General features: G+C 46.4%; 1 pseudogene; it reads left to right on the top strand.

Moving 5' to 3' along the window:
• The first annotated feature begins 2,926 nt into the window (after nucleotides 1-2,926).
• The window catches only part of LOC133256330 (cytochrome c-like), a 77,451-nt pseudogene continuing 57,584 nt past the window's right edge, over nucleotides 2,927-22,793 (top strand).

Raw genomic sequence — 22,793 nt, 5'->3', positions numbered from 1 at the left:
TTTTGATGATGATGAATAAGCATTAGATTTTGTCAAATGCTTTTACTGCATCAACTGATATGATTGTATGATTTTTATTCTTTAGCCTTTTGCTATGGTGGATTATACTGACTGATTTTCAAATGTTGAACTATCCTTGCATTTTCAAATATTGAACTATCCTTGACAATATGAAGTCTTCTAGCCCACGAACCCGGAATAAAATCCACTTGGTTGACATGTTTGTTATACATTGTTAGATTTGATTTGCTGATATTTTATCGATAATTTTTTGTTTGTAAGAGATAATGATCTGAAGATATTTTATAATGTCTTTGGTTGTTGGCATGCTATTGACTTCATAGGATGAACTAAGATGTGTTCCCTCTGTTTCTCTTTTTTGGAAGAGATTGTAGAGAATTGGTAATATTTCTTCCTTGAATATTTGGTAGAATTCACCAGTGAAAACAACCTGGCCTACTGTTTGCTTTTTTACAAGATTTTTAAAATAATTATTGATTCAATTTCTCTAATAGTTAAAGGGCTATTCAGGTTACCCATTTTTCTTTCTGTGAGTGTTGGTAGTGTGTGTATTTCAAGGAATGAGTCCATTTCAGCTAAATTATCAAATTCTATCAAACAGAATTGTTTCCTTATTATTACCTTCAGTTCAGTTCAGTTCAGTCACTCACTCGTGTCCGACTCTCTGTGACCCCATGAATCGCAGCACACCAGGCCTCCCTGTCCATCACCAACTCCCAGAGTCCACCCAGACTCACGTCCATCGAGTCAGTGATGCCATCCAGCCATCTTATCCTCTGTCGTCCCCTTCTCCTCCTGCCCCCAATCCCTCCCAGCATCAGGGTCTTTTCCAATGAGTCAACTCTTCGCATCAGGTGGCCAAAGTACTGGAGTTTCAGCTTTAGCATCATTCCTTCCAATGAAATCCCAGGGTTGATCTCCTTCAGAATGGACTGATTGGATCTCCTTGCAGTCCAAGGGACTCTCAAGAGTCTTCTCTAACACCACAGTTCAAAAGCATCAATTCTTCAGCGCTCAGCCTTCTTCACAGTCCAACTCTCACATCCATACATGACCACAGGAAAAACCATAGCCTTGACTAGACGAACCTTTGTTGGCAAAGTAATTCTGCTTTTGAATATGCTATCTAGGTTGGTCATAACTTTCCTTCCAAGGAGTAAGTGTCTTTTAATTTCATGGCTGCAGTCACCATCTGCAGTGATTTTGGAGCCCAAAAAACCAAAGTCTGACACTGTTTCCACTGTTTCCCCATCTATTTCCCATGAAGTGATGGGACCAGATGCCATGATCTTCGTTTTCTGAATGTTGAGCTTTAAGCCAACTTTTTCACTCTCCTCTTTCACTTTCATCAAGAGGCTTTTTAGTTCCTCTTCACTTTCTGCCATAAGGGTGGTGTCATCTGCATATCTGAGGTTATTGATATTTCTCCCAGCAATCTTGATTCCAGCTTGCATTTCTTCCAGTCCAGAGTTTCTCATGATGTACTCTGCATGTAAGTTAATAAGCAGGGTGACAATATACAGCCTTGACATACTCCTTTTCCTATTTGGAACCAATCTGTTGTTCCATGTCCAGTTCTAACTGTTGCTTCCTGACCTGCATACAAATTTCTCAAGAGGCAGGTCAGGTGGTCTGGTATTCCCATCTCTTTCAGAATTTTCCACGGTTTGCTGTGATCCACACAGTCAAAGGCTTTGGCATAGTCAATAAAGCAGAAATAGATGTTTTTCTGGAACTCTCTTGCTTTTTCGATGATCCAGCGGATATTGGCAATTTGATCTCTGGTTCCTCTGCCTTCTGTAAAACCAGCTTGAACATCTGGAAGTTCATGGTTCACATATTGCTGAAGCCTGGCTTGGAGAATTTTGAGCATTACTTTACTAGCATGTGAGATGAGTGCAATCGTGCAGTAGTTTGAGCATTCTTTGGCATTGCCTTTCTTTGGGATTGGAATGAAAACCGACCTTTTCCAATCCTGTGGCCACTGCTGAGTTTTCCAAATTTGCTGGCATATTGAGTGCAGCACTTTCACAGCATCATCTTTTACGATTTGAAATAGCTCAACCGGAATTCCATCACCTCCACTAGCTTTCTTCATAATGATGCTTTCTAAGGCCCACTTGACTTCACATTCCAGGATGTCTGGCTCTAGGTGAGTGATCACACCATCATGATTATCTGGGTCGTGAAGATCTTTTTGTACAGTTCTTTTGTGTATTCTTGCCACCTCTTCTTAATATCTTCTGCTTCTGTTAGGTCTGTACCATTTCTGTCCTTTATCGAGCCCATCTTTGCATGAAATGTTCCCTTGGTATCTCTAATTTTCTTGAAGAGATTTCTAATCTTTCCCATTCTGTTGTTTTCCTCTATTTCTTTGCATTGATCGCTGAAGAAGGCTTTCTTATCTCTTCTTGCTATTCTTTGGAACTCTGCATTCAGATGCTTATATCTTTCCTTTTCTCCTTTGCTTTTCGCTTCTCTTCTTACCTTAGTATTCTTTTAATGTGAATAGGATCAGTAATGATGACCATCCTTTCATTTCTGATATTGGTAATTCATACATTCTCTCCTTTTTTCTTGTTCAGCCTGGCTAGAGAGGAGAAAAAGAAAAACTCCTGGAGAAGGAAATGGCAACCCACTCCAGTAGTCTTGCCTGGAGAATCCCACGGACAAAGGAGCTGGGCTGGGCTACAGTCCATGGGGTCGCAGAGTCGGACACAACTGAGCGACTAACACACACATATCAGCCCTTTTATCACTGATACTGAAATAGCTCTGAACTGTTAGGAGAAGAAAATGACACGTGTGGACTGGGGTCTTCGCCTGCGCCCCCGGCCTGAGGAATTGAGGGGCTGTCGCTGCGCCCCAGCTGCTCTTCCAGACGCTGACGGGACGGAGGAGTGAAATGCCGCCTTTCCTTCCTCTGCCCTCCCCCCCAGACGGCGTCAGAACCGCCGTCAGAAACCCTCCTCTCGTCTGTGTGTGCGTCATGAATTACGTGCTGGTCGGTATGGAAGCAGCTGTGTTTTAAGAAGTTGGACTTTGGCGAGTGCTTCCGGCTCTCCAGCACCAACTCCGTCTCAGGAGACCCAGGCCACTCTCCAGAGCGCCCAGTGGGCGGGGACGATGCCACAGGCTGAGCGAGGCTGGCCCCATGCCCCGTCCAGGGCTCCCTATGCCCCTTCATTCCACCGTAACCCGACAGTAAGGTAACAGCCGTAACAGCCGGAAGCCAGAGGCCTCAAGGGAGGTCACTCACCACAAGAAAAGGTCGAGGTGCCTCAGGCGTCTGCCTGGTCTCTGCTCCCCTCCTTCCACATGGAAGCGGGGCTACAGGGAGAAAGCGCTAAGATTTTGTTAAAGAAAAAAATCTCAAAAATATACAAGCAACTCCTACAGCTCAACTCCAGAAAAATAAACGACCCAATCAAAAAATGGGCCAAAGAATTAAATAGACATTTCTCCAAAGAAGACATACAGATGGCTAACAAACACATGAAAAGATGCTCAACATCACTCATTATCAGAGAAATGCAAATCAAAACCACTATGAGGTACCATTTCACACCAGTCAGAATGGCTGCGATCCAAAAGTCTACAAATAATAAATGCTGGAGAGGGTGTGGAGAAAAGGGAACCCTCTTACACTGTTGGTGGGAATGCAAACTAGTACAGCCACTATGGAGAACAGTGTGGAGATTCCTTAAAAAACTGGAAATAGAACTGCCTTATGATCCAGCAACCCCACTGCTGGGCATACACACTGAGGAAACCAGAAGGGAAAGAGACACGTGTACCCCAATGTTCATCGCAGCACTGTTTATAATAGCCAGGACATGGAAGCAACCTAGATGTCCATCAGCAGATGAATGGATAAAGAAAGCTGTGGTACATATACACAATGGAGTATTACTCAGCCATTAAAAAGAAAACATTTGAATCAGTTCTAATGAGGTGGATGAAACTGGAGCCTATTATACAGAGTGAAGTAAGCCAGAAGGAAAAACATAAATACAGTATACTAACGCATATATATGGAATTTAGAAAGATGGTAACAATAACCCTGTGTACGAGACAGCAAAAGAGACACTGATGTATAGAACAGTCTTATGGACTCTGTGGGAGAGGGAGAGGGTGGGAAGATTTGGGAGAATGGCAATGAAACATGTAAAATATCATGTAGGAAACGAGTTGCCAGTCCAGGTTCGATGCACGATGCTGGATGCTTGGGGCTGGTGCACTGGGACGGCCCAGAGGGATGGTATGGGGAGGGAGGAGGGAGGAGGGTTCGGGATGGGGAACACATGTATACCTGTGGCAGATTCATTTTGATATTTGGCAAAACTAATACAATTATGTAAAGTTTAAAAATAAAATAAAATTAGAAAAAAAAAAAAGAAAAAAAGAAAAAGAAAAACTCCTTAATTTATAAAACTGTAAACTGCAGGGCCAAGTTTTGCTAGTTGTTTTGTAGAATTTTTGTTCTCTGGCATATGAATATAATAGTTGCATGTAATAATAAGGAATATAATAATTACATAAGGTGATGAGATGTTATATCTCAAAAATGACAGAATTTTTAAATACTGCAATCCCGTGATCTTAAGAAGTTTAGAATTTTAACTTTTGGCACGTCATTTAATAGTTAACTGAGCATCTGCTATGTGTCAGGCGCTATGTGAGCCTTGGGGTAAGGTGGTGAACAAATTAGACATGGTCTCTGTTTTCAGGATAACTGTCTAACAGGAATCCAATAATGTTACAAATAAATGAAAAGTTGCTACTATGGTAAATTATATAGGGAGAAAGGCATAGGGTCTATGACACTAATTCATAGAGGGATTTGACCAAGCTTAGGAAATCAGGGAAGCCTTCTTCAAGGAAGAGACAATGGAGCTGAGGTCTGAGATTGAGTAGAAGTTAAGTAGGCTGAAAGCAAAATATGTTTCTGGCAGGAGTGATAGCACATGCAAAGGCCCTGAGGTGGGAAGGACTATGTCAATATGAAGCCTAAAAGGCCAGTGTGTCTGAGAAGGACATAAGGTGTAGGACCAGGGTGGGAACTGATGGTGGAGAGGGCAAGGCCTGGCCAGGCTGGAGTTGGGTGTTCCTTGTAAGAGCTGTGGGAGTTGTTCTTGCTATGACTAGTCTAAAATGCTAAGGCCGCTCTCCAGCTCCTGCCTTTTTTTCTCAGAAGAAAATGAGAGCTGGCAGAGGACCGTATTCATCACCTATTATCTTCTTCATTTAACCAGCCCTGTGGGTGCATTTGCATGGAGTTATACTTTTAAAATAACTAGTTTTATTGAGGTATAATTTATAATAAACTTCATCCACTTTAAACGTATGAATCTGTGAGTTTTAGTAAGCTTCAAGAGTTGTTGGAACTTCCCTGGTGGTCCAGTGGTTAAACCTTTGCTTTCCAATGCAGAGGGTCCAGGTTCGATCCCTGGATGGGAAGCTAGGATCTCACTTCCCTGTGACCAAAACACCAAAACACAAAACAATATTGTAACAAATTTAATAAAGACGTTAAAATGGTCCACATCAAAAAAAAAATCCTTAAAAAGTTGTGGAGAGAGTGGACAGCTGACTTGTGTCTGGAAATTTTGTATCACACGTGACCAAGGAACAATTTAAAAGTGGGTGATGCTGAGAAGGGCAAGATGATTTCTCAGAAGTGTACCCAGTGCCACACTGTGGAAACAGGGATAAGCACTGGACTGGGCCAAACCCCCGTGCTGTGCTTGGGTGAAATGCAGTTCAGGCCCCTAGACTCTCTTACGCAGAGGCTCACAAGAACAAAGGCATCACTGGGAAGAAGAGACATCGATGGAGTAAGAGAATCGTATGTAGTACATCCTTGGAACAAAAATAACCTTCACTACTGGCATTAAGAAGGCAGAAGAGCAAACTTGATTTCTGTTGTTGATCAGCTGTTAAGTCGTTTCCAACTCTTTGTGACCCCATGGACTGCAGCAGGCCAGGCTTTCCTGGAGTTTGCTTAAACTCCATCTCCTGGAGTTTGCTTAAACTCATGTCCATGGAGTTGGTGATGCCATCCAACCATCTCATCCTCTGCCACCCTCTTCTCCTCCTGCCTTGAATGTTTCCCAGCATCAGGGTCTTTTCCAATGAATCGACTCTTCACATCAGGTGGCCAAAGTATTGGAACTTCAGCTTTAGCATCAGTACTTCCAATGAATATTCAGCATTAATTTCCTTTAGGATTGACTGGTCTGATCTCCTTGTTGTCCAAAGGATTCACACGAGTCTTCTCACAAGATCTTGTGGATCTCACAAGCATCAGTTCTTCAGCGCTTAGTTTTATTTATGGTTCAACTCTCACATCCTACTGGAAAAACCATAGCTTTGATTATATGGATCTTTGTAGGCAAAGTAATATCTCTGCTTTATAATATGCTGTCTCAGTTAAGTCAGTTCAGTTGCTCAGTTGTGTCCAACTCTTTGTGACCCCATGAACCACAGCATGCCAGGCCTCCCTGTCTATCACCAACTCCCAGAGTCCACCCAAACCTATGTCCATTGTGTCAGTGATGCCATCCAACCATCTCATCCTCTGTTATCCCCTTCTCCTCCTGCCCTCAATCTTTCCCAGCATCAGGGTCTTTTCAAATGAGTCAGCTCTTCACATCAGTTGGCCAAAGTATTGGAGTTTCAGTGTCAGCATCATTCCCTCCAAAGAAATCCCAAGCATGATCTCCTTCAGAATGGACTGGTTGGATCTCCTTGCAGTCCAAGGGACTCTCAAGAGTCTTCTCCAACACCACAGTTCAAAAGCATCAATTCTTCAGCGCTCAGCCTTCTTCACAGTCCAACTTTCACATCCATACATGACCACAGGAAAAACCATAGCCTTGACTAGACGAACCTTTGTTGGCAAAGTAATGTCTCTGCTTTTGAATATGCTATCTAGGTTGGTCTAGGTTTGACATATTTTTCCTTCCACAGAGCAAGTGTCTTCAAATTTTGTGGCTGTTGTCCACTGTCCGTAGTGATTTTGGAGCCCAAGACAATAAAATCTGCCACTGCTTCCATTTTTCTGCCATTTATTTGCCATGAAATAATGAGACTGGATGACATGATCTTATTTTTTTGAACATTGAGCTTTAAGCTAGCTTTTTCACTCTTCTCTTTCTTCCTCATCAAGAGGCTCTTTAGTTCCTCTTCACTTTCTGCCATTAGAATGTTATCATCTGCACACCTGAGGTTGTTGATATTTCTCCCAGCAATCTTGATTCCAGCTTGTGATTCATCCAGCCAGGCATTTCATGTGATGTACTCTGCATATAAGTTAAATAAACAGAGTGACAATATACAGGTCCATGTCCAGTTCTAACTGTTGCTTCTTAACCTGGATACAGGTTTCTCAGACTTGATAGCTTATGTCAAGGCAGCTACTTATTTATTACAAAATAGAAATGTCTATGACCTTTTTATATGTACAGTATCTAAACTGATTGCATATACAAGAATTCAGATCATATATTGTAAAGTAATTAGCCTCTAATTAAAATAAATAAATTTAAATTAAAAAAAAGGCTGATAGAATATTTCTGTTGGAAAGTCCTGATTTAAATAAGATTGGCTTGTGGATAAATCATGATCAGCTTTTTGAATTTTGATAGTAATTTTGATTCAGCAGGTGGCCAAAAAACTAAAAGAGAAAATGATATTTTAACACTGTTTTCCCTTTGTAAACATATGACTAAATTTGACTGATAATGGTCAACCTTTTACAGAGATGGTGAATGCCATCTCAAAACCTATAGGAGACTGGTTTTATAGTCAGGTCTCTATAACAGGTTATATTAATATATTTAAGTACCAAGGATATCCATTTACTGCTTCACAGAACAGAGAAAGACTCATTTGTGTATTTTAAGTTGTTTTGATTAGCCTGCTTAAGGCAAGGGCTGAAGATAAGCTGGCAGTGTCTAATTTATCTTTTTGATCTTAACTGTGTTTATTTCATTAAAATTTGCTGTATCTAAAATGTTCTCTTTTATTTAAGGAAAGGCATTTTAGTGTAGTTTATGTATAATATCAAAAAATATTTCACACACACAAGTTGTGTAACCATCACCAAAATCCAGTTATTGAACATTTCTATCACAGTGAGCTCCCTTATGTTTGTTAGCGGTTAATCCTCACTTCTCCCCTCCCCTACAAAGACACATAATGTCCTAGGCATGCACGGTCTGATTTTGTCACCGTAAGTTTGCCTTTTGTGGACTCTCCATATAAAGGGACTGTTACTGTATATAGTCTTTTGTAGCTGGCTTATTTGCATAATAGAGCTGAGGTTCATCCATGAGTAGGATAGGTCAGTTGTTCTTCCCTTTTCTTGCTGAGTGATATTCCACTGGATGGATACTCACATTTATGTATCCACTCAAACTTGATAGACACTCGGGTTATTCTGCATTTTGGCTGTCATGAATAATGCTGCTATAAACATCTGCATATGAACCTCTTTTGTGAACATAGGTTTTTTTTTTGTCTCTTTTAGGGAGATTCCTGAGAATGGAATTGCTGGGTGTTATGATAAGTTTGTGTTTAGCTTTTTAAGAAACTGCCATACTCTTTCCCCAAAGCAACTGTACATTTTACATTCCTACCTGCAGTATAAGAAGGTTTCTGTTTTCTCCACGTCTTTAACAACATTTGATATTGTCCTTTAAAAAAAGTATATTCATTCAAGTGGCTGTGAATTGGTATCTCACTGCTGGTTTTAGTTTGCATTTACCTCCTGACTAATTTCATTAGTTGAATATGTTAATCATGTTCTATGAGCTAATTAGCCCTTTATGTATTTTCTTTCATGAATGTCTACCCAAGTCTTTAGACTATTTTGAAATTGGATTGTTTATCTTCTTATTATTAAATTAGAGGTATTCTTGATATATTTTGGGCATAATACCTTAATCAGTATGCTGTTTACAAATATTTCCTCCCAGTCTGTGGGCTTGTTTTTAATATCCTTAATGACGTCCTTTGAAATAGTTTTAAAAATTTTGACAAAGGAAATTTGCTGATTTTTTTTCTTTTACTGATCTTCTTCTTGGTCTCTTCCAAAAACGCAAAGAATTCTTTGCCTAATACAACGTCATAAAGATCTATTCCTTTGTTTTCTTCTGGGAGTTTTATGGTTTTAGCTTTTATATTTAAGTCTTTGATCCATTTAGGGTTAATTTTTGTGTATGGAATGAGGTGAGGGTTTAAGTTCATGTCGGTAGCCCACTGTCCCAACATCATTTCTTGACAAGATTGAACCGATGGTCAAACGTGCCCTGAGAATTCAACAAGACACTGAATTGTCTTTGTACTTCTGTTAAAAATCAATTCACCATGAATTTCACGGCTCTCTTTATGACTTTCAATTTCTTTTTTTTGAACTATGTGCCTCTCTTGCATCAGTGCCACACTATCTTGACTACTGTGGCTTGATAGTATGTTTCAGAGTCAGGCAGTATTGGTCCTCCAATTTTGTTTTTTTTCAAAATTATTTGCTCTATTCTTCATCCTTAAAATTTCCATATAAATTTCAGAGTCAGTTTGTCAATTTCTATAAAAAAATTGCTAAGTTTTTTTTTTTTTAATAGGGATTGCATTTAATATGTAGATCAATTTGGGGAAAATTGCCAACTTAACAATATGGAGTCTTTTAGCCCATGGACATGAAATATCTATCCATTTATTTAGATCTTCTTTAATTGATCTCAGCCATGTTTCATAGTGTTCAGCACACAAGCCTTGCCCTTCATTTGTTAAATTTATTCCTAAGTATTTTCTTATTTATGATGCTATTGTGAATGGCCATATGTTCATGTTTTATTTTCACCACTCTGGCTGTTAATTGTCTCAATTTCTTTTTCCTGGAAATGACCTCATTCTGAGACCAGGCAGAATTGGCAAATCAAGAGGGCTTCACGCTCTGTCCCCCAGCCTGACTTTGGAAGACCCAGGTTTCCCAAAGCCCAGACACCAGCTGGTTGCAACTCAGAGTACAGTTAGCCCTGGAGGCCCCAGATAAATGACAAGGCTGTCCTGTTGGACAAGAGCATGTAGAAAGGTGGGGGCCACAGGAAGTGGACTGCACGGGTGTGGCATTCACAGGGTTTTTGGGATGCAAGTAGACTGCAAATGTGGAGCCCAGGCTCAGGGATGGAACCAGGAGCAGGGCTAGAGGTGGGGATGGTTCCTTAGGTGGGGGATGGCAGGGTAGGGTTGACCACAGAACAGGTCGGTGGGAGGATGCTCTTCCAACAAGACTGCTCACCCAAGGACACATGTGCTCGCCGCCCCCCATGCCTGGCACTGAGCTTGGGGCCGAGCGTGGAGCCGAGCTGGAGACTCTCAGATCCTTAGGGTGCCATCAGGCCTGGAGCACAAGTCGAGGCAGATCCCAGGGTAGGGAGATGGCACTTCGCAAGAAAGGACCTGAAAGGGGCTGAGTTGTACAAAGCACACAGTAAGCATTCGAGAGTTGGTCCCCGGCATTGGTTTGACAGGGATTGAGCTCCCCCTCAACTGCAGCAATAAACAGGCTCTGAAAGGCGACGTCATTGCCTGCCAGGCCCCAACCTCTCCAGCCTTGTCTCTCACTTCAGCTCCACCACTTAACACACGCCCCATCCTCCAGCCACTCCAGATCACGTGCTCTTCCTTGGACAGGCCAAACGCTTCCCAGTCTCTGAGCCTCTGCAGGCGCTGTTCCCTCTGTCTGGTGTGCTTTTCCCACCGTGACATCCTAACAACGCCCCCTCTTCCTTCCCAGATCAGTGCCACTCTGTGGAGCTTGCCCGACCTCCACAGGCAGGTTCAGACAAGCCCTGCTCCGAGCTCCCTAGACTCCACGCATCTCTGCAGCCATCACCTCTCATTGCACCAGACTTGCCTGCTCTTGTGTGTTCCTCACCCACGAGGCTTAGAGCTGGTGTACCAGGGGTACCAGGGCACAGCTTCTAATGTGCTAAATAAGGGCTCCTGGGCTTTTGAAAGGATGCATGAATGAGGGGTGAATGACGGCATTGGACCATAGAGAAGTGAAGAGACGCTTGCTGTCATGTCTTATCCTCCTGAAGGGTTAACATCTAAGGTCACCAACCCCTCAGTGACTCAAACAGGGGTTTTCAGGGGCTGGAGATGGCAGGAGAAGGTCTGCCCCTGCCTCTAGGCTGGAAAGTAGTGTCTTTATTATTTCATGGGTGAATCAGAGAGGTCATCCTCCCTGACCAGTGTCACAAGGCATCACCCTGCCAAGAACCCTGATTTTCAACAGCCACAACCAGCATCTGCGAGGCATCAGAGTGGCCTGGTGGTCACAGGCTCTGTGCACTCATTACCTGCCGGCCCTGTCCTGTGGGGTTCGTATCACCTCACTCAACTCTCTCTGCAAATCAGTGGGGTGTGTACTCATGCTCAAGCTCAGCTGCTAAGTTGTGGCCAACTCCTGTGACCCCATGGACTGTAGCCCGCTAGGCTCCTGTGTCCATGGGATATTCCAGGCAAGGATACTGGAATGGGTTGCCATTCCCTTCTCCAGGGGATCTTCCCGACCCAGACAAATTCTTGACCAGTGTGCCGCCAGGGCTTCCCTGCCCACCCTCACTTTTATTTCGGTTTTGTTGGGCTTAGTTTTCTCCATACAAAAGAAATATCTGCTCATCTCATTTTTTTTTTTTTTAAAAAACAATAGAGAAAATGAGAATCCTCATCATTCCATGCTGTGATTCCCATTCACAGATGAGGAAACTGAGGCTTTTGGTACCTTCTATACAACACAGCCTTCTTGCCCTGTGGTCAATCAGCTGGGCTCTCTGTCTGCCTGGCGTGAGATTGCAGCTCAGTGCCTCACAGGGGAAACCATGGCCCTAGGGTGGGCTTGGGCAGCTGGCAACAACTGGCTCATTGGTAGAGATTTTTCTTCAGGGTTGGTGCTTAGAAATCAATATTTACTTGTGCCGTACATCATGGCGCCTGCCTCCCCGCTCAGGGATGGCAGAGAAGAGCAATAATCTTGACAAAATCTAAATAGCGTTGTTTCAAGTGAACTGGAGAGGCGTCTTTGTACATTGGGTTCCCGGGGAGTCCATAAATCTGAGACTGATGAATTACCTGGGCAGGTGCCTCTGCCACTGGCATCCTCGCTGACGACCAGAAAGTGGGATAATTACTTCTCTGGCACTGGTTGTCGAGAGTGAGCTGGCCCATTTTTCTCTTTTATTACCACTGAATTTCAGGAAAGTGTCTGCAGGATCCCCCTCCCTGCCCCCCTTTTCTAAATGTTGGATTTATTTGATGATTCCACCAGGCCTGGTGGGCGGGAGCCGGAGCAAGGGGGCCAGAGCGAGCCCTGCAGGGAGGAGGACTTGGCCCCTAAGCCCCGCCTGCCCGAGGCCTCCGTAAGCGGGTGTGATGGGTGGGTGGCTGGACATCCACCCATTCATAACCGTCATCCCCATCAGTGGTGCCATAAATTTTCCTTCCTTCCCTTCCCTTTGCTCTGTGGGCTGGCTGTGCCCAAGTCAAGGCAGCAGAAGTGGGCTGAGATGAAGGTTTTCTTAGCCTTGGGAAATTTCTCTGAGCAGCCACAGACAAAGCTGAAATTTGAGGTTCAGTTGCTAAAGGAAAATGGGAGAATCGGCTGCCAGGGGTGGGGGGGTGGGGGGGGACACTGGCAGACCTGCCCAACTCAGGTGTGTAGATGAGGGTGTTTCTGGAAGTTGGGGGGTAGTGCTGACTATGTGAGGGGAAAGAGTCCATTCTATCCTCTCCACCTTCTTTCCTGCCCCCAAGACCTGCTTTCCAACTCCATCCTTCTCAACCTTGACATTGATATGTGGGTTTTTTTGTTGCCTTAATTTGGATCTCTCAAAGTGTCCTCTGGATCATCTCTTAACTCTGGGATGCCTCATACTAGGGGGACTCTCTGAACATTTAGATAATTAGGTAATGTTTACATTGACAGAACCTTATGCATCTGTGGTAACCACTGCTGAAACTCCTTGTTTATTCACTTACTCAGTATTTACTGGCTTCTCACTCTGTGATAGAATCTGTGCTATGAGGGTAGGGACACCACAGAGAGAAGAATCAGATAGAGTTCCCACCCTGCTGGAGCTTAGACTGCAGTGAGAGCAGACAGTATATAAAGTCAATCGTCTATTGCATGTTTTATAGCTCAACTAAGGGGTCAGGGAAGACTGTCTTGAGGAAGTAATGAATGGGTGTTTCTCACGTAAGAGGGAAGAAAAAAGGCATTCTAGGCAAAGAGAACAGCATGTGCAAAGGTCCTGGGGCGGGCAGGTTAGCATGACCAGGAGGCAAGTGTGACTGGAGCAGATAAAGTGAGGGGGCTGGGGTAAAGTGAGCCTGGAACAACGTTGGGCCCAGTCTGGGGAGGGCCATATAGATCGTGTTGAGAAGTTCTGTCTCTCCAGTTAGGGCTTCAGGAAGCCTTCAGAGGACATTTGAACAGGGAAGTATGGGTCCTAAAGTCAGGCAGCCTCGTGGACCCTTCTCCACTTCTAGAGAGAGCTAAGGCCACCACAGTTCTTTGCTGTCTTTGACCAGCTGTGTTCCTTGGGATCCCACACATTTGAATTTAGACATGACATAGCCAGATTCACTGCAGCACGTAGGGGAAGAAAGAATCCAGAGTGAAGCCTTGGATGCTGTGATGACCCCAATTCACACCCCTGGGCTTGAGGCCCAGGCCCTGGACACATCTTGGCTGCTAACGTCCTTTTCTTGGCGGCTGCTCTGACCATGTGCATGGATGGAATCACCCTGTCTCCCTTGCCTCTCCCTTTGTGTTCTGTGCTATCTTGAACAGAAGGATGGGGTGGGCTTGAAGCTGGCTAGGAGTTTGGGTAGGAGTTCAGCCCACCGCACCTGTATTATGACCTGCAGTCCATGACCATGGATGATGCTATGCTAATAGTTGGAGTAATGGGGCCATCATCCTCTGCCCTTCCCCATTTTACTACTGGGTCTTCAGTAGGACCCACCACACCATTGGGACTATTGTCCAGAGGCGTTTGCTGTCATTTCTCTCTCTCCACCTTCTCTTATTTAAGGGAGAAGCAGTGGCTTGTCTGATGAGCAAGTTTAATCGGCATTGTCATTATGTAATCCACACAATTAGATTGGATTCATCTAATTGGACCAGCGATACTGGCCGACTCGTGGACCGTGGTGCAGGGAAATGTTCTCTGTTTGGTACCAGACAACGTGGGTCTACTTCTGGGCTTTGCCCCTCACTAGCTGAGTCATCTTAGTCAAGTGACTTCACCTCTCTGAGCCTCTCCTGTGAAGGGTGGGTGGGGTTGTCCAGAACAAAATATGCTGAGAGCTGTGAGGGGGGGTGCGGACTGCAGGGGGCATGGTGTGAGAGTTCAGAATAACCCTGGTGTCCCCTGGCTCTGTGCCTGTTTCACTGATAACGTCTTTTAACAGTCATGTCAGTACTTTGTGTTACTGTGAACTTTGTGTCTATAATGTTGCTCAGGCTCCAAATCAATAAAGCTCCAATCAAAACGGCTTGGATCCTAATGGAATTCATTACTGCACGTGATGAGAATCCAGGAGTGAATGAGGTTACAGATGCGGTTGATTCCACAGCCCAAGGGCTATTTTAGGATTTTAGGAGAATTCAGAAAGGGATCCCAGCAAGCTGTCAGCAGGATCCAAGGGAGGGGGAGAGGGGAGAGGGTAATGCCAGGTACTCATTATCGAAACTTGTGTTCCATGACTTTAGGCAAACCTTTCTCCCTCAGTGAGCCTCAGTTTCCCCATGCGCACAATTGGACAATAACACCCCTGACCCCCACAGGTTGTCAGGGGCTTGATGAGATTATCCGAGTGAACCCTTTTGTGTGGTGTGTGGTGCCCGGCAGGCAGCGAGCACTCGGTAAATAGCTCATTGCCAGTGCTGTTGCTGTGGTTGATGTGCGACGGTTGTTATGTGGGTGATTCCGCTTGCTCTGTGTTGCCCTGGATGCGGAGCTGGGATCTTCAAGAGGAACCCCTGGGAGACAGAGTTCAGGAGAAGGGACTTTCTGATCAGGAGAGCTGTCTGGCACAGGGTAGTGGGCAGTGCCCCTCCCTAGAGATATGGGAGGCACGGCCAGGCCGGTCCGGGAGGAAGACCCTGTGGCAGAGACCCAGGCCCCAGTGGAAGGGCTTCCAGCCTGGGTTAGGGACATTCAGGTGGATGAACCAATGATGGAAGCAAAGAGCACAGTCACAGCTTCTGAGCACACAGGGGCATGAAAATAGCCTCTCTGGATACAACTGGACTCCTTGCCCAGCTGGTAGCCGGTGCCTCCTAGCATTAGGCCTCAGCAAAGCCACTGGACACTGGATCAGTTCTCTCTGTTGACAGAGGCCTTGCTGTCACTCCATGTGCAGGGGGACGGGGAGCGCCCAGCCCCCCTCCCCTGGACAATGCCCTGTGAGCCAGCCAGTCCTGACCCTGCCTCTTCCAATCACTTAACCTATCTGAGTCTCAGTCCCCCTTTCTGTAAAAGGGGAACTAGATCCACTTCATATTTCTTCTGGGCCTTGAATGAGTTTATACGAAGCAAGTCCATCAACAGGTGTGGTTTGAATGATGACTATATGCCAGCACTATAGTCATGAGTTAGGCTCGATAGTTTAGTTGCTAAGTTGTGTCCAACTCTTTTGTGACCCCATGACTGTAGCCCACCAGGCTCCTCTGTCCATGGAATTGTCCAGGAAAGAAAACTGGAGTGGTTTGCCATTTCCTTCTCCAGGGAATCTTCCCGACCCAGGGATCAAGCCTGCATCTCCTGCCTTGGTAGGTGGATTTTTACCACTGAACCACCTGGGAAGCTCTATAGGGACATAGAATAGGGACCTAGCAGTGGAGGCCTCGTAGAGTTGCAGTGAGGTTTGGCTGAATCACTAGATGTAAAGCATTTAGCATGGTGCCTGCCCCTCAGGCCCGAAGACACAGAGAGAGTAGCACTTAGGGTTTGGGGCAATGCTCCTTGGACATAACTCCCCAGGGAAGTTCTTTTAAAAACTTCAGGTTCAGGACCCCCAGCGCTGGAGATACTGTTGCAGCAGCTGTGAGTGGGGCCCAGGGACCTGAGTCTTTAATGAGCTTCCCAGGGGAGGCTGCCGCCGGGGTTCTTTGGCCTGAGGTTTGGGAACCAGCACAGCAGGGATGCAGAGCTGAATGAAGCAGAGCTGCTGTCCTGATGGAGCACAGGGGCTGGAGGGGAGATGCCCACTTGTGAGGAGCTCCAGTGTGAGGCTGAGTGAGGCACCAGCTCTGGAGCTAATAGGCCTGCATTTGAGTCCCAGCTCCCACCACTCTCCTGCTGGGTGACTTGGCCACATCCCCCAGCCTTGGTTTCCTCTTCTGCAAAATGGGGTCAGTGCAGTTGGCTGTTAGGGCAAGAGGGGCCACCCCACTCGAAGGATCGGCCCAGGGTGACTCTTGTAGGACAGTAGGTCTCCGGTCCCTACCTTCTCCCCCCAGTCCCCCTCTGAACGACCCCACAGACTTGCCATGTCCCCACCTTCTCTTCTCGGACCCCCTCTGAATGACCTCATAGACATGCCAGCGTCTGTCCCACACCTCCTGAGAGGTGGAAAGGGACTGCCCTCGCCCCTGGGTCCTGAATCTCTGCGGGAGGAAAGCCACCTGCTGGGTGGCAATGTCGGGTGGGCACTGGGCCCTGGGGCCTCTGGCTGGCCCCACTCCTGCAGGAACGTGGGGAACCTGAAACTAAGGCCTGTGCAGATGGAGCATCTGAGTGCCCCCCGCCCCCCAGCACCTCGTTTTCCCCTGCACAGTCATGTGGCCTGCCCACGGCCTTTGACTTTCTCACCTGGGAGGGAGTTTGGGTGTGATTGCGGCTGCTGGAGTGGGTGGGGAGGGAGGAGGCCCTGACCTCCCCAGAGTCAATCAGCAAGTCGATGCCAGTGGGGCTCCCGGTTTCTTCCAGGCTCCTCATCAGTGCCAGACCCTCCTTTCTGGGCTGCGTCCTGAGGGGACAAGACTGACAGCGGCCACAGCTTATGTTCACATCTTTCCACGAGGGCTCTGTGCTCTCTCATCTCCACCGTCTCAGTTAGCATCAGGGCAGCTTTTACCAGGAGATCTCCTTTCGGGAGTGACATACAACGTGTTTGAAAGGAAGTGCAGTTTCCATTTTCTCCCCCTCTTACCCACCACAGTGCATTTCCATTTCAATCGAGACTGTTTTCTTTTTGAGCATCACATTTCAGAAGCCTCAGCATTAAAGACCAGCTGGAAATGCCGTTTGGAGCTGTCCTTTCCCAGAACCTTCCTGCTCCCCCTCCCCACCTCTCAGTGGGCTGGTCTCTTCCTGACCTTTGCTCCCTTGAAAAGAAGGGCTTGAGTCCACTTCTATCTGCCTTGAAGCCTCTTAACCACCTACTCCGACCGCCTGCAGGCCCCCAGGTGAAGATGGTGGTAAAAAGTGGCCCAGGAGTTGCCAATGAACTGGAATGTATGATTGGTATAAGTTGAATTGTGTTGCTCCAAAAAGATGTGTGGATGTGAACATTGGACCATAAAGAAGGCTGAGTGCTGAAGAATTGATGCTTTTGAACTGTGGGGCTGAAAAAGACCCTTCAAATCCCCTGGATAGCAAGGAGATCAAATTAGCCAATCCTAAAGGAAATTAACCGTGAATATTCATTGGAAGGACTGATACTGAAGCTGAAGCTCCAACACTTTGGCCACCAGATGTGAAGAGAAGACTCATTGGCAAAGACCCTGATGCTGGGAAAGACTTAAGGCTAAAGGAGAAGGTGGCAGGAGAGGATGAGATGGTTGGATGGCATCACTGACGCAGTGGACATGAGTTTGAGCAAACTCTGGGAGATAGTGAAGGACAGGGAAGCTTGGCATGCTGCAGTCCATGGGGTCACAAAGAGTCAGACATGACTGAGTGACTGAACAACACCACAAAGATATATGTGGGTCACACCCTTAGTTCCTCAGAATGTCGCCTTTCTTGAAAATTGGATCTTTCCAGAGGGAAAGTTAAAATGAGATTCTTAGGGTGGGCTCTAGTCCAGTATAACTGGTGCCCTTACATAAAGGGGCAATTTGGACACAGACACAGGAGAAGACGATGTCATGAGACACAGGGAGAAGACGGCGGTAAGCCAAGGCATGCCTGAAGCTATTGGAGGCCTCAGGAACAAATCCCTCTCTAGAGTCTTCAAGGGAGCATGGCCCTGCTGACACCTTGATATGGACGTCTGGCTTCTAGAACTGAGACAGTAGATCCTATTTTAAGCCACCCAGTTGGTTGCATTTTGTTACAGCAGCCCTAGCGAACTAATACAGAGATGATGACAAGGTGGTGAGACGGGTGAGGGCTTGAGGCTGGGAAGGGGCCACCTGGGGCTGCATTTCCCAGGCCTTCTGCATGTAGGCTGGGGCCACATGACCAGCTCTCACCAGTGGGTTAGGAGAAGTGATGCGAACGTTACTTCTGGTTGAAGTGATTCAGAAGCAGGTGTATCCTCCCCACTCTCTCTTTCCCCTCTGCCGGCTGGAAAAAGAGCAGTCTGAGGCCTTGGAGGAGGGATAGAGCCTTGAGAGGGAAGGAGCTGGGGCTCTGAATCACCATGCGGAGGAAAGTTGCCTGCTGAAGTCAGTATCAGAGCTCTGAGAACATGTGGCAGAGGAGGCGATGATGTGCATGGTTTGGAAAAAGTAAGAAGTAACCAGTGGGAAGGGGCAAAGCGCACCAGGCAGGGGAGACAGCATATGCAGAGGCCCAAGGGACAGTACTGAGCCCTGGGGACCTTCAGTAGGTTATGTGGTTAGGGTGTATCCTGTGACGGGGAGAGAGGTGAAGGGGAGCTGGGTCCTGGGTAGGCTGGGTACCATGTGGGAGAATTTGGGAAGTGTGCTGAGTCCACTGGGCGGCCAGTGAAAGCTTTTGAGCAGAAGGACCATGCAGACTTGTGCATTTGAAAGGGACCTCTGGCTCTCAGTGTGGGGCTGGGTTGGAGGAGGAGAGATAAGAAGCAGCAAGACCAGGAGGGAGGCTGGCCCAGAGTACTGGGAGAAAGGGTTGGGGGGACAGGCTGAGGCAGAGGGGATGGAGGTGGCTTTTAGGATAATTCAGGTTTTAGAGTCAACAGGTCTTGGTGATTGATTTCAAGGGAGGGTGAGGAAAAGGGAGGGATAAAGGATGGTACGTGGGGCTTCCCTGGTAGTTCAGCTGGTAAAGAATCCTCCTGCAATGCAGGAGACCCTGGTTCAATTCCTGGGTCAGGAAGATCCCTTGGAGAAGGGATAGACTACCCACACCTGTATTCACAGGCTTCCCTGGTGGCTTAGTTGGTAAAGAATCCACCTGCAATGTGGAAGGCCTGGGTTTGATCCCTGGGTTGGAAAGATCCCCTGGAGGAGGGCATGGCAACCCAATCCAGTACTCTTGTCCAGAGAGTCCCATGGACAGAGGAGCCTGGTGAGCTACAGTCTCTGGGGTTGCAAGGAGTGGGACATGACTGAGCACAGCACAGCACAAAGGATGAAGTGCAGGTTTCAGACTGTAGGACGGTGGGGCCACTGCTGAGATACCGGGACCCAGGGCTTGGACAGTGGCTCTGTTCTGGCCCTGGTCTCAGTTTCCCCAATTGCAGTCTTATGTCCAGAATTGCAGATATAGGTGATAGATCAATAGCTGGATGGATTAGACAAGGGGCACAGCAAGAGCAAATTCTCAGAGGTGGGAAGTTTAGTGGGGGACAGTTTTACTTGTGTAACATCTGTCTCTTCCACAGGCAGGGGCAGTCATGCCTGTCTTGCTCACCTCTGCACCATTAACTCCAATGGACTTAGCCTGGCACATACCAGATACTCAATTAATGGTCATGAATGAATGAAAAAAAAAATCAACAAAGTGCTGTGATTTGGCTGCAGTCTGGAGAACTGGTCGGGACTCCTGGGGTGGTGGAATGGAGATCTTGAGTTCCAGGGTGGGTTCATTTCTCATTCCTTTGGTGATGGGTTTTGAGTCGAGGCTAGGTCTAAAAAGAAAGGGGCTTTCCGGATGGCTCAATGATAAAGAATCCACCTGCAATACAGGAGACATAAGAGACTCAGATTCAGTCCCTGGGTTGGGAAGACCCCCTGGACGAGGAAATGGCAACCCACTCCAGTATTCTTGCTTGGAGAATCCCATTGACAGAGGAGCCTGGTGGGCTATAGTCCATGGGGTTGCAAAGAGTCAGACACGACTGAGCTACTGATTTTGACCCAAGATTTTGGGTCAAAATCTTGCTTGACCATGGCTCTGAATAAGTTACTTAACTTCTCAGCACCTCAGTTTCTTCATTTATAAACTGGAGATGTATCTCATGCCATTGTTATGAGGATAAATGAATTCGTGTGTGTAAGATGCCCACTTAGAGCAGTGCAGGATACACAGAAAGTTCTGAGCACTAGCTCGTTCTAGTGATCTGTCACTCCTCCTCCTTCCTCTCTTTTCCTCTTCCTCCTCCCTCCTCTCCTTCCCCCTTAGACTTGCTATTTAACTGCTCTAAGCTTTGGTTCATTCATCCTGTAGATGGTAACACCAACCCCACAGGCTTACTAAATGGATTGAATGTGATAGTTCATTAGAAAGACTTGGTGCACAGTGGGTACCTAATAATTGCTGGTTCACACAATCGGCACTGGGCTGACATAAGCCAGCTTTGCCTCCAGAAGGGCAGGTAAGATGCTGGGGGAAACCTTTTCCACCAGTTTTGCTCTGGGCAAGAGAAATGGAAAAGTTGCTAATTCTGAAGAGTAAATGTCAGAGGCTTGGGAAGGATTTTGAGGTTCTGAAAATAAACATCGGGAAGGGAAGGAGGAAGGAGGGAGAGAAAGGAGGGCACGGAGATGAAGGCGAGCCAGGATGAGAGGCAGAGAAGAGATGTCCAGACTGCGTGAGAGAGAGAGAGAGAGCTCCGTGTTTGCCCCCAGATTCTGGGATGAAGAGCTGAGCAAGCAGGTGGCTGCTGAAACAGACACTCTCATGGTTGGCTGAAGGATGCCACTGGACAGAGCAGCTCTGCTCTGCCATCAAGTGAATTGAACAGGGCCAGCTAATCAAGGGGTAAAGAATCCGCCTGCAGTGCAGAAGACCTGGGTTCGATCCCTGGGCTGGGAAGGAATCCCTTCCATTCCTGGAGGAGGAAATGGCAACCCATTCCAGTATTCTTGCCTGGAGAATTCCATGGACTGAGGAGACTGGTGGGCTATAGTCCGTGGAGTCCCAAAGAGTTGTACATGACTGAGCAACTAACACACACAGTTACTTAGAGGTAAAGAATCTGCCTGCCAAGCAGGAGACTCGGGTTCAATCCCTGGGTTGGGTAGATCCCCTGGAGAAGAAGATGGAAAGCTGTTCCAGTATTCTTGCCTGGATAATCCCATGCAGAGCAAAGTTTGTGTCCATGGGGTCTGAAAGAGTCAGATCTGACTCAGCAACTAAACCAGCACCACCACCACAGCTAAACAGCGGGGTTTGATTTGGCAGATAGGTGTGGAGCAGGTATAGAGCTGGGCTTTATATACCTGTTCCACACGGTTCATGGGTGAATTTAGAAAATGAGTTAAGAGTGCTCGTCTCTGTGTCACACACACTAGTATTGCAAGAAATGATGTGCTTTTTCTCCTTCTTGTTCTATATCACATTTTCTTTCCTTTGTCAGAACCCATCAAATTCTACATGAGCCATAGCCAGCTTTCCTCCTTAGATAAATGAAAGTAGTTTGTGATTTTCTGTGAAAGATGCTAGGTTGGTACTTTTATAGGACAATATAGATTTTTGTCTTCTGCCCTTGCTGATGTTAAGTTGGAAGAGTGAAGACATCTGAAACTCACTTTCTGGGAGTCCTGCTGCCTATGTGCACGGAATTTCCTACTGGGTTTAGCAGGTGCCAATGGAGCTGGTTCCATCAAGGGCACACGGGATGGGCCTGTCACTGCCTCTCAGGCAGGAGCCTTCTTCCCCTGTACGCTTCTGTAGTTTATGAGCAGATAGCATGGTTTTAGCACATTTATAAACATTTGGGTATCTTCTTCAATCATTTATTTTTTCAGTTATTTTTAGGGGAAAATAAATTGTCTTTACACTCTCGTAAAATCACTGTGCCGCAGCCTTGGACGTGCCCAGCGGATGTGAGTGAACAAGATCTGGAAGAAGCCCTGTGCTGAGAGGCAGCAGTCCCTGGGTTCCAGTTCTGGTGTTACTGAAAGAGTGGGGGAGTCCAGCAGCTTGCCGCTCAAAAGCCAATAAATAGGACAGGTTGGGAGAAAGGAAAGTTTGCTTTATTTCAGATGTGGCAACTGGGTAGGGGGAGGGCAGACATCTGTCCATAGGCTGACTTTTCCCCCCACGGACAGTCAGTGGGCAAAAGTTTTTATAGACAGTGGTGGGGGTGGGGGCTACAGGCAGAAACAAGATAGTCATCTTTGACAGTCATCTCCAGCTGGTCACTGGTAGTCTGACTGATGTCATCTTGATTGTTTTAGCTGCAGTTAATCTTCAGTTCCAGGGTCGGTTTATTTTTTCCCATTTCTTTGAGGCCAGTTCTTGGAATTGTGGCAGCTTATGGTGTGGGTACAGTCTGGTCATCACGTAGTTAACTTCTTCCACCGGGGGTTTCAGTATCTACAAGACAGCTCACCGGATATGGCTCAGAACACTATCTATAGCCCTTGAGAAGGAAC

Source organism: Bos javanicus, chromosome 2, assembly GCF_032452875.1.
Source record: "Bos javanicus breed banteng chromosome 2, ARS-OSU_banteng_1.0, whole genome shotgun sequence".
NCBI lineage: Eukaryota > Metazoa > Chordata > Mammalia > Artiodactyla > Bovidae > Bos > Bos javanicus.
Note: the sequence above shows the minus strand (reverse complement) of the source record. Positions and strands in the feature narration are given on the sequence as shown.